Raw genomic sequence first — 19291 nt, 5'->3', positions numbered from 1 at the left:
GCTTCCTTAAATAATGTAATCAATAAAGGCCTTTATCGTCGTTATAAAAAATGTGTATCATATGTACATTTAAAAAAGTAAAGGGACGACACTCGCCATCTTAGATTTCAGGGGGGGGGGGGGGGCTCAATTCACAGTTTATTTTCAACAATCTATACCCTTTGTCTACCGGTTTGTGGCGAGAACTAGGTCACAAAATGATCCAATGACTTCTCCCTATATTTTATATAAGTATACATGCCGTTTTAACAACCCAGTGACCCGAAACGTCCTCGATACCATTCCATTTCATCGAAAGCACCGGAAGTTTGCATCGAGCAACGCGACGGCTAGCGGCGGCTCCCCCTATAAAGTCAGAGATGTTTCGAATGCATACGGTAAGTCCAGAGAAATCGTAAGAACCCGCGAAAATAGACAGCGACCAGGAAAAATGTGTAAACATTGCGGAAAATGATAACAATATCTTGATAACTGGCCAAGCTGGAACAGGAAAGACATTTACAGTAAAAAAACATTGTCACATGGTCACCATCTGTACCAAGATGGGCCTGTTACCAAGATGGGTAAGTCTAATCAACATACAGCAACATAAAGTAACATAGAGCAACATACAGCAACTCATAGCAACACACAAAAAGAAGTTATAGTGGGGCAGCTGTACCAAGACGGGTAAGTCTAAGCAACATATAGCAACTTAAAGCAACATACAGCAACACACGGCATATAGCAACACACTGTAACTCTCAACACACAGAAACACAGAGTTACAGTTGGATGATTGACAGCTACACAGTGGGGCAACTGATGGTCACCATCTATATCAATATAGGTACTGTGGAATCATTTAATTTGGTGGGGGTCAATTTTCGATGGACAGATGTTAGCACATACAGCACCAAATGATAACACATGCAACATGTAGCAACGCAAACACTTAAGTAAGGTGAATGACAGCCACACAGTTGGGCAACACAATTTGTACCAAGATGGGTAAGTGTTAGCAACATACAGCAACACCTATCAACATATTTTCTGTATTGTTGTGTAATCGTATAGTGGTTATAACTTTGATTTATACCTGTCCAGAAGTTCCATGATATTCTTAAGTCTCTAGTCGCTTAAGTTAAGTCAGTCTCAAATCTGTCAGTTTTCTTCATCGTCGGAACCCACGGGTTTTCTATCCGTTACACTGCTAACGGATAGAAAACCCGTGGGTTCCGACGTTGGTTTTCTTAGTCTAAATCCAAAAGTCCGTAATAATGTAAATGTTCTAGAAAGTTATATCAACGCTCAATCACTCTATTAAATATTTACGAGTACTTCAAAATCACACTAACTCTACTCCAAGTTCCAGCTACATGTAAATGAAAACACTTGTTATGGATCCATAGAATTATTAATGAACAAATGTTATATACACAAATATACAGTTATACAAACTTCCCGTTTGCACCATCCTTACCAAGTTACAACGTAAATGTAAGCCTGCCTTAAAGTTAATATAAAGTTCAAGTAACCCAAACCTAATGCCAACCCACTTAGCACGGACCAAAGGCCTTGCATGCTGCAAAATGGAAAATTTAAGGGACAATAAACAAAATGCTTAGCGAGGCAATTAATGAACGAGACGGGAAACGGAGACTAGGGCGCCCACCCTTCTACCCGGGGAAGTGAGTTGACTCGAACCTTAGAGAAGAATCCACGTCAACTGCTGGACTAAGTCAAATCCTGACTTTATATAGACCGCGCTCTGGGGGTGTGTTTCTCTTAACCAATCAGAAGGACTATATGTATTTATAACTCGACCCAGCTTTTCCCCACATCATTATGAATAACACAGACATTTTCCGAATGATACTTAAACGAATATCGTTACGTTTTGCTTAAGCAATAGACGAACACGTGCATGACATGTGACCATGCTAAATATAATCCTATCACAGTTGTATCATTCTCCAGGTATCTCTAACCATGAGGAATACTCCCTGGTCCGCGAGATGATGGACGACAAGGAAGAGAAGACGCTGACTCTCCGCCGAGACAAGTCCATCGCCAAGGACCAGAAGAAACTCGACGAGATGAGAAAGAAACTCCACACGGAGGACGACGAACGTAGGCTAGGTTCATTGATCAATACGTTTTGATTGGACATTTTCATAAAGTTTTGATCAAATGATTTTAATTGGAGTAGTTGATGAAATTTAGATTTAAAAAATGTATTGAGTTTTGATTGGATGTTTTGTAAAGGAGTTTTGATTGGATGATTTTTCAGTGGAGTGGTTGGACCATTCACGGACCTGAGGGAACAGGGGGTGTTGGACGTGGACACACTACTGCTGAGAAGGAAGTTCTTTTTCTCCGACCAAAATGTGGACCAGCGTGACCCTGTACAACTCAACCTGCTATACGTACAGGTAACATAGAATTATACATACAATCTGCTATACGTACAGGTAACATAGAATTATACATACAACCTGCTATACGTACAGGTAACATAGAATTATACATACAACCTGTTATACATACAGGTAACATAGAATTATACATACAACCTGTTATACATACAGGTAACCTAGAATTATACATACAACCTGCTATACGTACAGGTAACCTAGAATTATACATACAACCTGCTATACGTACAGGTAACATAGAATTATACATACAACCTGCTATACGTAAACAGATAAGTGTGTTTACTGGATAAATCTAACCAGATACGTGCTTAATTCCATTTATTTATACAAATGTATGTATACTCCGTGTGTTGACAGGGTAAATCTAACCTAATCACGGCAGGTAAGACGATCGGCGAGGCGTCACAGGAAGTGATGACAGGCATTGGAGAGACGGCTGACGGACAGGATGTACCAGGTGAGGCGCTCTGATTAATTGTCTTCGGCTAACTGTGTGATTTCTTTCTTAAGGTCAGACGACACGTTCCTCGAGATTCTTTTTTGTATCTCCTCGTAATAAAGAGTTCCAATAAAAAACATTAATTTTATAATTACTTTAAAAATGATCAAAATTTACTTGAATGTGGTTATATGTGTACATGTCGAGTGGTTAGAACCGTGGCCACTCACTGCTAGAAGCGTATAGGTTCTAGAGGTTGTGAGTTCAAATCCCCGCCCCGGCGGAGATATATTTCTTATTTAGTGAATTTCGCTGTGCTGTAGATGTATTTATCTTTATATCAGCAATTCAAGTGTATTTTTAAGAAGATTATATAGGAAATTGCATACTCTAGTATTTTCCAGAAATGCCTGGTAAGGTACCCTAATTTTTTGCAAGAAAGCTTGTCAAAGTAGTAGTAAACCATTAACAAATTCCTGGAAAAAGTTATCTTAAATTGAGAAACATGTCGTCTGACCTTAAAAATTGATATCATTAAGGTGACATCTCATAGAATTAACAATGAATGTATACAGAAAGACGTATTTCTTGTGTTTTAAAAACTGTAGATTCCTAATTAAACGCAAGGTATAAACATCACGTAAAATCACATGAAACTTTGGCGTAGCAATTTCATATACTCAAGATTTGATGCAGCTGAATCTTGAAATTTAAGACTTGCATGAAATAAGGAATCTACATTATCATTTTAAATGTACATGTATCATAAGATTTGATATGAATGGTGTTGTATTTTTAGGAGACATTGCTAGCTCTTGCTAAGGCAGTGGCCAATGCGATGGCCCAGCTCGTCCTGAAGGCCAAGAGTGTGGCCAGCACCACCGAGGACCAGGGGCTTCAGAACAAGGTCATCAGCTCGGCGACCAGCTGTGCCCTCACGACAGCTCGTGGCCTGTACCAAGGTACGTCTGTTCATCTACTGTACACAGGGTTATTGTAGCCTTGTATTTCTTTCACCCTTCTACTTGCAAATTTGTCCTGTCTGCAATTTGCCAAGATGTAGTTGTGTTAAAAGGGAGAAGATTGGAGACCTTTGATTTTTCTGAGTCTTAAATTCATCTGCTGACAATGAGGAGAACAATGGGCAAAAAAAAAACCGGGGGCGAATATTTGCCTGTATACAGATAAACTTGAGGTGTGTAGTAAGATAAGTCGGAGTTTGTAGTTTATCCATGTACATCACAGAACAAACTGATCGACCAGGCGACGGTCTGTACCCTCGCCACATTTCAACTCGAAGCTTGTAGCAAGGTACAAGTTATATACGAGGGTTGTCCCAAAATAGCGTAGACAAGTGGCGTTATTTAGTTAATCGAAGACAAAGGAAGATGAAATTTGTGCCACAAAGGGTACAAGAAATTTGCATTCAAATAATGTTTTAAAATCGAATATTGTTTGAGATTAAATTAGTGAAATGAAAGCATGTTAGATCAAAAATTCGACATGCGGCGCAATGTCAAAAACAAAAGTTAAAATCAACATAATAAATGGAAAATTGGGCGGAAAAGTACTTTTCAAATGAAAAAAATTCAAAAAAAACATACACTGATATTTGATAATAGTTCTATTATTTACTCAGAAAATGTTTTGGCTATAACAAAACTTTTAAATATTTTATAGCGCGTTTTGTGACAAGTTGAAAAGTTAACTAGTAATAAAATGACGTTGTCAGCGTTTAAGGCGGCGCAGCATTAACTGATACGATTTTGTAAAGACCATGAAATAAATCCTAAGCGGCTTTGGAAGTAAATGAAATTAACAAAATCGATGAGAAATGCGTTTCATGAATAAGTAGTTAAACATCATTTAAAATATTTGAACAAGTATGATGACAATAAGTGGAACTAGATGCTGTCATTAGACAGTAATACCCGCACCATGTGTTTGCCCCTAAATAACACTGTTTTATACCAGTTTAATTAAAAATGAAGGCTACATGCAAACTCCGGTAATACATTTAAAAATTATAATTTTCATAACTGAAGGATGAGATCCCTGCCCATATGATAATACACATCGTGACATGAGCAGCACTTTATGTGCAATTTGGGGTAGAACTGTTTGCAGTGAATTTTCAGTTAATCAATAATCTTAACATTTTATGTCATAGGAAGTATAATGGTCTATATAATTATTACAAACAAAATTAAAAATTAAATTATGCCCCCTCCCCGTGGCGGTTGCCGGTTTTAGATTTGCTTCTGTGTGCCTACATGAACATCATCGTGTGCACAGATTTAGAGAAGGGGTGGGAGTGAGGGGTCCAGACCCCCCCTCCCCATGAAAATTCGTAAATAACCAAAAATACACCTTGGACCCCAATGCTCTTACAGACATGTAAACGCTCTAACCCACTGCGCTTCAATGTTAGGTAACATTATTTGGGGGGTAAATATTTAATCAATAGTCAACATACTTTATTGTTTATCTCAATAGGAAGTATACATGTACATCACAATATGCAGGTGTCCTGCACCACCTTAAAGCTGTTATTTACCTAATAAAATAGTGCAAGTGGATTTGAAGAATAGGTCATAAAAATACATGCATGTTACAAATGACTGATCTTTGTCTGAAGTTACGTACACAACACAGGTTTGCATGTCTCATTAGCGGGTACTAGTTTTACCCAGCTCTTCGATTAGATGGGTTCACGTGTATACATACATGGGTGTTGCTAAAACGCGGAACGGAAAACGGAACGGAAGGAAAACGGAAAATCTTATCTAATGTTATTTACCTCATAGATTTGTTAAGTATGCTAAAACGATATACTTTATGTACCTTTTTAATTTTTTTTGAAAGTTTAGCAATATTAGATTATTTATTCAAGAATATTTATTTCCTCAAAATTAACAGTACATGCATTGACCACTATATTCTGTCCCAAAATATCCTCGATTCACTTTTTGCTGTATATTTATATATACCTCAGGGTTCAAGCGATTCTCTTTTAGAAGCATTAAACATTCTCATTATTCTTTCTTTAAAACGTCCTCTCTAGCTTATCAGCTGGTATAAATACACGGCTAAAAATAAAAAAAGTCTACGGGGTTTTGCATTTTAACAGACCCGGATGATGGTGTTGAAAAATTGTGCAAGGTCTTCTGAGTGACTTCCAAATGGAGAAAAGATGTCAACATTTTCCATTATAAATCGTCCAAATGTGCTGCATGAATATTTTGGGATCGACAGACTATAGTCCCAATATATAATCGGAAAATCAAACCAGGCAACGTCTAGAGCTCTCTATTCGGATCATATGTATATAGCTGCTGGAAAAAACAACTGCATGCTTTGTAATGCAAACGTAAACAAAATTGCATTGCTAAAAATACTAGTTTCACAAATTACTAGTTTCACAAATTACGGGTATTTTAATGTTTACTGTATTTTAATTTTTTAATGTCGTCAGTCCTACAGTTTTTTTCTTCCATCTCAATGATACTGTATCGTCTGTATGATAAAAGATCGTCTAGAACACCGAAAATTCAATTTTGATGTAAGTATATACATGTACATCATATTTGAAAATAATATAAAAATACTCAAAACACGCATAAAACGCTTTCACTAACTGTGTACGTTACGCTAATATGCCAGCAATACCATATAAGAGAAATAAGTAAAAAGTTATAGCTAATTTGCTCGTTTAATCATGTTAATGTTTCACAATTCGTATACATTTGATTTTTCCCTTTCGTACTCAACTAAAGCCGAATGAATACAATGCTATAATTGATAGACATTCATAAGAATATTAATAAGATAGCAACATGTTGATAATCATTCATTAGATATAAATAAAAGATACAAAGTAAATCGTTTCTGGCCAGTCTATACCCTTTTTAAGGGATAAACGTGATGATATTTTCCATTCCGTTCCGTTTTCCGTTCCGCGTTTTAGCAACACCCATACATACATGTCTGTGTTTTCCGTATGCAGAAAAGGATTACGGTAGTTAAGATCAGCTAAAGGAATTCATTATTGTGTTTTAATTGGATTGTCATTAATTTATGATGTTGACCAATTTAGGTAAGCATAATACATGTAGTAGCAGTAGCACAATATAATAAGATGCCAGCATGGGATTCCTGCCAGCATACATACACATGTATATAAGTTCTACTTTCACTTTCTAAATGTAATCTCCCTTTGACAACATACTGTATCATCATCTTTTAATATTTAAATAAGCTTATCATCGTTACCTATCCTATCGCATTTGTAAAGTTTCTGTCATTTTAGTTGCAAAAGTTATTTTTTTCATTTGTCAGACTGCATGCACTGTTGAGTTGACCCCATATTGACCCTGTATAAACAATTTCTTATTAAATTTGTGTATTTCATATGTAAGTAAGTGTAGACACTTATATTTTTATATGAGTAATAATAGGAAGGAAGGAGTATTTCTTTCTTAATGTATTATAATGCATCAAATACAATGTAGGTCATGACCTTATGGGACTGTTCTGACCCCACGAAACAGGAAAATACAAAATATCTTCTAAAGTCATTATGATGCATCAACTGGTGTAAAGTACATTAATGACCCCCAGGTGTTGTCTTTAACCCCCCCCCCCCCCCCTTCCTAGCCTAATGATGTCACTGCTTTGTTTAGGAGACTTTACAATTGCCCCAAATAGGTGAATACACATGGCAGTGATGCATATAACATTTTGTTTATAAATCTTAAAAATTGAATTAAGCAATTTCCAAAATGTTAATGTGAATCACGAGAGAAAAAGCAATCAAGAAATGATTTAAAATTTGCTACTGTACACATGTAAGAATGTATTAAGAAGACTGAATCTTTATAAGCAGGTTAGATTGGGGGGGGGGGGGGGGGATGAATGTGGAGTACAGTGTATAAACATTTATAATTTGAATCATTTATTGTTATTAATTAATTTTAACTTGTCAATGAATACTACTTATTGATCCCAAGGTAGAAATATGACCTCTGATCGTATCTCAATAGATCATTTGTCAATTATGCAAGGTGTAATGTAATTTTTTTTAAGAATAACATTTTTTACCAGTTTATAAAAGTTTTTAGACACCCAAATTATATTTTGATTTTAATAGATTATTCGACAAGGAAGGGGGGGGGGGGTGAGAGAGAGAACAGTTTATATTTGAGTTTGTTTGGGAGTGGGGGTTCCAAGTCATATATTTGACAATTTTTTAATGTAATTTAAAATAAGACTAAGCCATACTACAGTCATGAACATGAATAGTATAGAACAAAACACAAACTAATACATGTACATGTATATATACATAGGAAGTATTACAAAACAGATGATTGATCTATATCTGGGTTCTTAAATTGAATCATATATCATGTACATATTATATTATTGTTTCTTTGTTCAAGGCATTTAAGATGGTATGTAGGTCATGATCTCAAGTGCTCTTCCTGAAATTATCAAATATCATAAAAACCATTGAGATCCCCACCTTAATCCAAAGATATTATTCCTCCTTAGGTCATGCAGGCGCATCAGATCATTATGGCATGTAAGTCATGACCCTAAGGGGTCATCCTGACCCCCTTAGAATCAGAAATTGTCAATTATCTTTAAATTATTGATGTTTGATGATCCTATCTCTATTTAATCTTTATTAATTATTAAGTCTCCTGAATGAAGTTTGGAGACTTATTGTTTTTGTACGGTTCTTAATACATGTATATATTCTTCATCTTCTTTTTCTTCTTTCCCGCTCTGAACTTGTTTCTCAGAGATGGCTGAACATAATTGTACAAAACTCTAGGATATGATAGGCCTGCAAATCTAGTTGTGCACCCTGGTTTGATTTTTCTCATTTTGGGTTAGACAACCACTTTTCGGGGGAGGGGGGGGGAGGGGGGTGTCAAAAGGGTGTGGGGTCTAACATTGAACCTTGTAGAAAGAATCATAGACTCTATTGTAAATGGTAACTTGAAAACGGACAAAGATAATAATATAGGGTTTTCATAATCATATATTGGCTGTTACTGGCAATATATAGGGTTTATTAGATCTGACCCCTGGGGTCATCCCCACCCCCCAGGAATTTGAAATTACCATATATCTCAGAAACTGTTATAATCATGACCCCTAAACCATATATATTCATGTTTCTGATGTCAAGGGGCATCAAATGTTATGTAGGTCATGGGCCCTGTGGGTGGTCCTGACGCCCTCAAACAGCAAGTCCCTTAATATCTCCAAAACAGTTGAGATCCCCACCCTTAAACCATATATATTCTTGTACCTTGTGTCAAGGGGCATCAAACGGTATGTAGGTCATGGGCCCCGGGGGTTGTCATGACCCCCCTTGAACAGGAAGTGCACGAATATCTCGAAAACGGTTGAGATCCCCACCCCTTAACCATATATATTCTTGATCCTTAAAGGGCATCAAAAGGTATGTACCGGTAGGTAATGGGCCTCAGGGTTAAATTTAATTTTTCAAAACCGTAATGCACATCTATGGAACAGTTCCTTTCATATCCCAAGATATGATGTGTCTATCCATTAAATCATAAAAGGAGTTCTAGGATCTATGGGTTTTTTTAAGTGATAAACGTCAATTTTCTGCTACATTTTGACTCCCTGGATGAAATTTAAATTTTGAAAACCTTACTGCACATCTATAGAACAGTCCCTATCATATCCCAAGATATGATTGTCTATCCATTAAATCATAAGAGGAGCTCTTGGATCAACGTTTGATTTTTTAGTGATAAACGTCAATTTTCTGCTACTACTCCCAGGATGAAATTTAAATTTTTAAAACCTTATTGCACATCTATAGGACAGCCCCAATTATATCCCAAGAGATGATGTAGCTACTCCAAAAGTTGTAAGAGGAGTTCTGGGAACCATATTTTTTTTGCCAAAAAACGTCATTTTTTGTTGCCCACTGATCCCCTTAATTCAAAAAAAAATCTGGAACCTGATCATGCCTCAATATGACACCCCCAATCATATTCTAGAAGATCATTTGGCTACTGCTTAAAAAAAATGACGTTTTTTAAACCAGTTTTTTTGTAAAAAAACGTCATTTTTTAGCCATTAAATGACCCCCAGGACAAAATTGAAAATTCCGAAACCTTATTGCGCATCTATAGGATACCCTAAAACATATTCGAAAAGATGATTTGTCTACGTTTGAAAATGTAGGAGGAGTTCGAGGAAGAAGGTTTTTTGTGAAAAAACGTCATTTTTTACCAATTATTTGACCCCCAGGACTAACAGAGAATTTTTGAAACTTTTTTACAAAACAACATGATACCCCAAATCAAACTCCAAGAGTTCAGTTTGCTGGTTTATAAGATGTAAGAGCAGTTTGAGAAAGTAAAACGTGACAGACGGACGGACGGACGGACGGACGGAACAGGGTAACAACAATATACCCGAACTTTCTTTAGAAAGTGCGGGTATAAAAAAGAAACCCCGAACGATATCAATGGACGTCAAAATGTTGAACGACACATTTTGGTAAGACGGACGTTAGACAACAAGTAATACAGGACAAGTTTGGAGCCGACAGATCGTTTGTACTTAAAAAATATTTAAAAAACAAAACAAAACTAGAAATATATATTGAATGTACATGCTGGGTACATGTTTAAAGATATTATTTTTTCTAAGACATTTTCGGAAATAAAACGTAAATGTTATCGTAAACGATGTGGAAGGTTTAGGAACAACGTAAAACTGGAAATTTTCGACGTCGCACATTGCTCCGCCTGACAAATCTTGTTGTTACTAATAATTCATTTTCTCGAGAAATAAATAAAGTACAGATTTGAAGTTTTCAGCATTGTTTGCCAAAGGGTCATTGAAGAAAACATAGAAGTCTAATGAAATTGCAGTGAACAGAATATAAATTATGTCTCTTGTCTACATTATTTTGGGACAACCCTCGTATCATGGCTTGGAATAAGGTATGATTTATCAGGCTTTGTCACAGCTTGCAGCTTGTTCTAAGTTAAAGGTAAATTGACTGACAGAGCTAATAGCTTGTACAAAGCTTTCAGATTGTCTCTGTATATCTCTGTAGCTCCATGACTTTGGTTCGGTAAGAAGCTATGCTGACTGGTAACACAATTTTATTTGGATAACCTTAGTTTGCTGTTAATTTGGATTTGATTTTTATGAAATCTGTTTTAAAGATTGAATATCAGAGTTTAAAATTAGTACTAATATTGTAATATGAAATAGATGATATACATTTTTTCATTTGAATTCTCTATGATTGATACTTATTGGTTGGACAAACCCATTTGTTTGGATCTGATTTTTTCGGACTGATCCTATAGGGTGAGATTGATCCTTAAGGCTGAGATAGATCCTATAGACTGAGATTGATCCTAAAGGCTGAGATAGATCATAGACTGAGATTGATCCTAAAGGCTGAGATTGATCCTAAAGGCTGACATAGATCCTATAGACTGAGATTGATCATAAAGGCTGAGAAAGATCCTATAGACTGAGATTGATCATAAAGGCTGAGATTGATCCTATTGGATAGGATTGATCCAGTAGGATGGAGATTATTCTATTTGTTGAGACCTTGGATTTTTATTGATCCTATGTGTTAAGTGCAAATACTGTCTTTGAGTGTGGTGTAGATGGTGGCTCTTATTGGTTGAATTAATCTATTTGTTACAATAAGTCCTATTGGTTGAATTTATCCATTTGTTACAATAAGTCCTATTGGTTGAATTTATCCATTTGTTACAGTAAGTCCTATTGGTTGGAATAATAATCTCTTAGGATGACATCTGCCTGTTGGTACTAACACCGTTTTATATTGTATCACTATATATGTTGTAGGTGGTGGCTCCGACCATCAGTAGCCCGGCATGTCAGGAACAGCTGATACACGCCACAAAGGGTGTGGCTCACTCTGTTGAGGGAATCGTGGAGGCGGCCTAGCAGTCCTGCCGCGACGACAAGCTTCTGGCCGACCTAGGCACCGCAGCCACCGCGGTTACTCAGGCTCTTAACGGCCTGCTACAGCACATCAAGAAGGGGGCGGGGCCCACCGCGGTAAGTGGGATAGTCTTTTTTTTTTTTTTTTTTTTGTAGATTTTATTTTTTCTTGTCATTAAATACAACATATAAACAACATTTTATCAATCAAAATATAATATATGCGATAATAATGATAGTATTAGCATTGACAAAAGTAGCCACAGAACATGTGCTGGTAATAATATAAAATATCCAAATTAGGTCGTATGCATACATCTTTATGAAATGATAGACATTTTCTTTTTTAAGTTACATTTTACGGTACATGTATATTGCTTTAAAAAAAGAAAATAGTGGTAATAATAATAATAAAAATAATAATAGGGTTTATCACCGAGTACTACTAAATAAATTTGAAGAATTCTAACAGTAAATGTAGATATATGCTGTCTATAGGGATCACCACTTCTTCGTTACAGTTCATTCACATACCCTATAGACAGCGCTACTGGAGGACTGGTTTCCTCTCAGTAGATATTTTATCTATAAATGTATAATAACATAAGTTTACATATAGTAGTATTTTACAATATACGAGCAAAATCAGTGATATAACTTGCTCTAGATTTGTACTTCAAACGTAAAACAGATGCGTAATTTAACAGAGATAATTTGATATGCGTCTTAAGACCTTCTTCGTTTTCATCTATTTTTTCTAATCTACAATACATTTTATACTTATATATTCTCAATGCTATTAAGGATATTAAAAAATTTAATGTTGCAGTTTTTCTATTGTTTTCTAAGTAAAAACCTATAATAATATGTTTCCATTTAACATCAAAAGAAAGAAATTCACTTAATAACCTCCATATCAATAGCACATTTTTACATTCATAAATCAAATGATAACTTGTTTCCATCTTGTTACACATCCTGCACTCTGGTTTCACATCTACCTTCCATTTACATAAATATGCATTATTACACAATATATTATTAAGCAGTCGGTAATTGAAGTCAGATAATTGTTTATCTTCAACTTCTAAAATTTTACAGACATATATTTTTTCCCATTGTTGAGTATCGTGAATTTCAAACTCCTTCGATAGTTTTGTCTGGTAGCAAGGTTTTGTAAACTTCTTCTTTATAAAATTTTTGTAAAAAAAATTACATTTTTTTCCATACAAGTTATCATAGCCAGTTTGAAAATAAAAATCTAAACCAATTTTCTTATCCACAAATTTTGTATTTGCAAAATCATATTTTCTCACCACTGATTTTAACACAGAAATAATAGTCTTATATTCACATAACCAATTAGATCTATCTTTCAAAACATTGGTTAAACTTTCTAAAGTTCGAATTTTTCCATTATTATCCAGTATATCTTTCACAAATAGGATGCCACTTTTAACCCAATTTTCAAAAAATAATACATTTCCTTTGTATCGCATATTACAATTGTTCCATATTGGCTGTCGTACTATATCGACATTTGACATTACATCTAATCGGGAAACTTTACATTCATTTAGAGAACAAAGTATTTCTTTATAGAACAGTGGAAATTTTAGATTGTCTACGTTACTCGAAAATTGCAAAACATACATCACATCTATATTATATTTGTTACAAAAACCGTTCAGTATATTGTACAGAACTCCTTTTGATTTCAATATTCTTGGTAACCAGGCCGCTTTTAAAGCTTTGAGTTTACTTTCTACATCAATGATACCCAGACCACCATTTCTTACATCGCCGATAAGAGTATTGCGTTTTATTCTTTCTGATTTATTCCATACGAAATTAAATATGAGACGTTGAATTTTCTTTAAGAATTCCTTCCCTGGGAGGCATAAAATAGACGCTACGTATATAAGTTTTGATATAGCTAGTGTGTTAATTATGCAAGACTTTCCAAATAATGTTAATTTTCTGCGTTTCCATGATTCAAACAGTTTTTCCATATCATTATATATTTTCATCCAGTTTTTGTTGTAACATTCCTCTTTGTCATGCCCTATATATATACCAAGACACTTTACAGTATTATCAGCTACTTTTATTCCATTAATTTCTGTAAGTGTGTTTTTTAGTCCACCTAGCAATAAGAATTCCGTTTTATTAACATTTATTTTGGATCCTGCGTGATCACAGAATTCGTGTACTATTTTCATAGTGTTTATAAAAGAAATATCATCTCTTACAGTTATTGTCAACTCGTCTGCGTGCTGAACACTTTTAATTTCATTTGAGTTTATGTTAATACCTTTTATGTTTGGATCAATTTTAATTTTCATTGCTAAAATTTCAGCTACAAAGAGATATAAGAGTGCCGATATAGGACAACCCTGTCTAATGCCACGTGACATATTACATGTTTTAGATAGCCAACCATTATTTTTCATTTTAAATGTTGGATTCCTATATAAGATTTCCACCCATTTCATAAAATTATTACCAACATTGTATTTTTCTAATACTTTAAATAAAAAATTCCATTCGACAGAATCAAAAGCTTTTTCAAAATCTAAGAACAGTAGTATACCATCTTCATTTTCTGCATTACAATACTCAAAAATATCTAGAATAAGCCTAGCGTTTTCCCCAATATATCTCCCTTTCACATAAGCCGTTTGGTTTTCATTAATTATTTTTGATAAAACATTTTGCAATCTTTTAGCAAATACAAATGCAATAATTTTATAGTCAGTGTTGGTGAGACTGATCGGCCTGTAATTTTTTAATAGATTTCTTTCACCCTTCTTAAACAAAAGAGATACTATGGATAATTTTTGGGTACTTGTTAATTCCTCCTGATCATATATTTCCTGTAAAGCTGCATAGAATAATGGCCCAATATCCGACCAAAACATTTGATAAAATTCGCTAGATATACCATCAAAGCCAGGAGATTTATCTTTTTTCATTTGAAATACTGCGTCTTTACATTCTTCGTATGAAGGGAATTTATTTAACATCTTTCTATCATCAGCGTTTATTTCTAGAACATCTATATTTGATAAATATTCAATAATATTTTCATTAGGAATGTTTTTAGAAGAATATAGACTTGTATAGAAATTTACCATTTCTCCTATTATAGAGTTTGTTTTGTTTACCGTTTCACCGGTGTGTGACTTTAGTTCTCTAATAACATTCAAAGTTTGATGATGTTTTTCTAAATTTAGAAAATACTTGGAATTTTTTTCACCATTTTCAATCCATCTCGCTTTTGATCTTATCTGTGTTCCTTTTATTTTTTCATCATAAAGTAAATTTAATCTAGCTTCGAGTGATTTCAGTTCCGCGTAGTTAAATTTTTCAGTTGGACCCGTTTCTAGTGCGTCAATTTTTCTTTCAATCAATTTTATATTATCACGAATAGACTTACATTTGTTTTTTGCAAAATATATGAAAAAATCTTTAACTTTTCGTTTTAAGAGCTCCCATCTGTCGATTGCACCTAGCGAGTTATCTAAGGTTCGAACAATATTTCTAATGTTACTTTTGTATTCTTCATTTTCGCAATATGATACATTTAATTTCCAATACCCTGGACCTCTGTTATTGTTTAAAATCTTGAGCGTAAATTTCAAAAATCTATGGTCACTCATTCTTTTACCCGAATGCGTTCCTGGGATTTTTCTTAATATAATGTTTTCAATTCTTGGAACAAAATTATTACTAATGAATACATAATCTATTCTGCTTGTAGGAACATCCCTGGCATTACACCAAGTAAAACCTTTAATATCTGGATACATTTTTTTCCAAACATCAAAAATATTTAATTGTTTAATTAAGTTATTTAAAAAACGTGAGCTTTTGTCTTGTTCATTATCTAAACGACAATTAAAATCCCCACATAATAATACATTATCACTATCCTTATGTTTATTTATAAAACTTAGAAGCTTTTTAAAAAAATCAATTCTGTTTTGATTATCGTTTGGCGCATAAATATTAACCACAGTGAATTTATAATCATTTATCTCCAAATTCAGCAGTAATTTTCTACCGTCATTGGACCTATTTGCATTGTAAACTTGCACATCAATATTTTCTTTAAAAAGAATAGACACTCCTCTACTATAAGTAGAATTACTAAAAGCGTGGTAGTATTTACCCCTCCATCCAAAATTATACTTTTTTTCATTTTTTTCAATAAAATGGGTTTCTTGCAAAAAAATGATATCTGTTTTTAACTCATTTAGCCATGCATAACATTTTTTTCTTTTTTCATCAGTATTCAACCCCCTTACATTTACTGATAATAATTGCAGATTTTCCATTTAAAAGGTAAAAAATATTATTGAAATAATATACCGTCCATTTGTCGTTCGATGTCCTATCACAATCATGTCCATGTTCGGTCGGGTTTATCCATGTAGGCTTTGCGCGTCAGATTCGGATTCGGAATCAGAAGAGTCCCATCCGGAGAAGGAATCGGAGTCTGACTGTGCACGCATGTCTTTCAGCATTTTCACTATGTCACGTTGTTTAGAGCTCTCCTTCGGTTGCTGAGTTTGTTTCGGTCGGCTCCACTGCTCACTTTTTTTTCTCTTTCTGGATTTTTTTGCAACTTTAGCAATGATTTTGCCTAGCAAATTTTTCCCCGGCCACGCAGCTTGTTTGGTGTTTTCAGTACCAACCCTGTCAAGCACGGAACCCCATGTATCATTGTATGTTGATTCAATGAAAATAGCATGTTTGTTAGAAGAGCGCAATTTCTCACGAAATCTTTCGACCTGCACACATTTATTTTCAACAACTTCCGTCATCACTTTTTCGCACGTGTTGTTCCACTGCTCATTGTTTTCACTTTGTCGCCGATCCGCTTAGCGGACAGCGCATCTGTGGCGCTCTGTATTTGAGCAGCCGCATTTTGGTCACCACATCTCATCGCTTTAACGTATTGGAACGCATGTTCCGCTGACTTATGAGTAACGCCATATAGGGTCATCTCACATTGAAAAAAATTTGAAAGGATGTTATCTTCACCGTTAAAGGCGATGATATTTTGTTGAACCTCGTAAGAATCGCACTTGCGATCTCCCGGGGTATGACCTGATTTTTTGCAAACTTTACATTTTGATTCACTTTTACAGTTTTTTCTTGTATGGTCGGTAGCCCAGCAATTTGTGCAAAGCAGGTGCTTTACAACCTTAGGTTGCCCGTAGTGAAAGATTAAGCACCTGAGACCTCCACAATAGTTGACCCTAGGCAAAGATTTACCGATAGGTAGCGGTTCTATGTAAATAAAACGGTTCCCATTCAGAACACTTGTCATCTTGTTGCTGACTGGATGCCGTATTTTTTCATAAAGTATTTTGCTCTTAGCAACACACACAAGCTTGTCTAGCAGCTCAGATACAGCGGAATCATCCACCGAAAGCGGCAATCCACATATGCGGATCTTGAGCGTTGTTTCGTTTGGATTGTGGTTCCCAGACGAGTATGGATTTGTATCAAAAAATGATATCGAAACATTATTTAATTCCAGACCATTGGAAAGTAATTTTTCTCTGCTGCTTCTATCCTTGAGATAGAAGCGCCAAAGGTTGCGATCTTGCTGTAAACAATGCAGCGAGTTTCCTATGATTTTTGTCATACTCTCCATCAAGTCAAAATCTGTAACTCTACCGTTATCTTTACACTGTGTTATGATGATCAGCTGTTTTGTGTTTATGTTTATGTGTGACGTCATAGCGCGCGACAGGATGTGTAGTGTCGTCTGCGAGGTCAGAGAGACGCCAGGGATCGGTGAGGAAAGACGTTGAGGAATCCTCGGTAATTCGGCCATGCCGTGCGGGATCTAGATATAACTGTGACTGTTGGACCGTCTTTTACTTTCTGTGAACTGTGACCCGTCTGTTAACTGGTTAACTGTGATCTTCCTGAGCTGTGAACTGTGATTCGTCCGTGTGCGCGTACCGACCTGTAAAACTGCACCGTCCTGGCGCCATTCAATCAGCTGAGTATCTGTGAAACTTTGTTAAGATTATTTGATTCTGTATTTGTTTATTGTTTGTGTGTTTTGATATATATATGTAATCGATTAAATGTGTAAACGTTAATCGTTTTGACTGGTGTCTTTTGTAAGTGTCGCTATATTTAGAATTGGGGAAAGTTTTGGGCTAATTTTAGATTTCTAGTTCGGCGCACGTTACAAATTGGGGGCTCGTCCGGGATATCGAACATTCGGCATTTTATTTGGTAAATACTAAAAGGGGTCGATATCTCGAATATTTTTATTAACTTTGTATAATTTGTTGAAATATTTTTATAAACGCCAGTCAAAATGGTTTTTAGCGTAGAGGATTTTTTGAAATCTCCTGACGCAAGCAGGCTTCAACATCTTACAAAAGATGAACTGTTTTTGTTTGTAACAAAGTTTGGATTGAATGTGAAACGTAGTTCTAGAAAAGCAGAGATAAGAAATGTTGTTGTGCAGTATTTGGTAGAAGAAGGGATTTTAGAGTCAAGTGCTATGTCATTAGTTGTTGAAGTAGAAAAGCCTGTGAAAAAAGATTATGAATTTGAGTTGCAATTTAAACAATTAGAGATAGAGCAAGAGCGAGAAAGACGTGCATATGAAAGGGAAAAATTTGAACAAGAGAGGTTGATAAGAGAACAGGAGAGATTGGCCAGAGAACAAGAGAGAGAGTATGAAAAAGAGAGAAGTGAAAGAGAACATGAGCATGCATTGACAATGAAGCAATTAGAATTTGACACTCAAAGATTGAAACGAGAAGAAGCTGAGGCAAATGCTAGATCTAAACCTGACTTTGATGTCGCAAAAAATATAAGACTTGTTCCTAAATTTCAAGAGAAAGACGTTGACAAGTACTTTATTCATTTTGAGAAAGTGGCACAAAATCTAAATTGGCCTAAAGAAATATGGCCACTTTTGCTTCAAAGTACATTTATCGGAAAAGCTCGTGAAATTTATGGGGCATTGTCACTGCACCAAAGTTCAGATTATGATATTATCAAAGAGAATGTCTTAAAAGCATATGAACTTGTGCCAGAAGCTTATAGACAAAAGTTTCGCAACTATAAGAAATTCAATGAACAGACTCATGTTGAGTTTTCTCGTGAAAAACAGAATTTGTTTGAAAGATGGTGCTCATCTAAGCATGTGGGTTCAAACTTTGAAAAGTTAAAGCAAATTATTTTGATTGAGGAATTCAAAAATTGCATTCATCCAGAAATTAGAACATATTTAGATGAACAGAAAGTTGAAAACTTGGAGCAGGCTGCTACTGCAGCTGATGACTATGCACTAACTCATAAAGGGTCATTTACAAAACAGAGAAATTCAAATAATGACAATTCTCGTGGGCGACCAGACAATTCACAGGTAACACTTGGTTCGAAATCAACTTCATCC

At 35.2% G+C, this 19291-nt stretch overlaps 1 protein-coding gene and 1 long non-coding RNA gene across 2 annotated transcripts in view; both read left to right on the top strand.

The window, feature by feature from the left end:
- Nucleotides 1-19291, top strand: part of LOC117687349 (talin) — a 123574-nt gene that overhangs the window by 88181 nt on the left and 16102 nt on the right. The gene's annotated exons all lie outside the window — the stretch shown is intronic.
- On the top strand, nt 1698-11960 carry LOC105323110 (uncharacterized). The gene is made up of 5 exons (XR_010713038.1): nt 1698-2112; nt 2273-2414; nt 2778-2877; nt 3659-3821; nt 11752-11960. It is a non-coding gene; the product is annotated as an uncharacterized lncRNA (long non-coding RNA).

Source organism: Magallana gigas, chromosome 1, assembly GCF_963853765.1.
Source record: "Magallana gigas chromosome 1, xbMagGiga1.1, whole genome shotgun sequence".
NCBI lineage: Eukaryota > Metazoa > Mollusca > Bivalvia > Ostreida > Ostreidae > Magallana > Magallana gigas.
The sequence above is the reverse complement of the archived record's forward strand: the minus strand, read 5'-3'. Positions and strand labels throughout refer to the sequence as shown.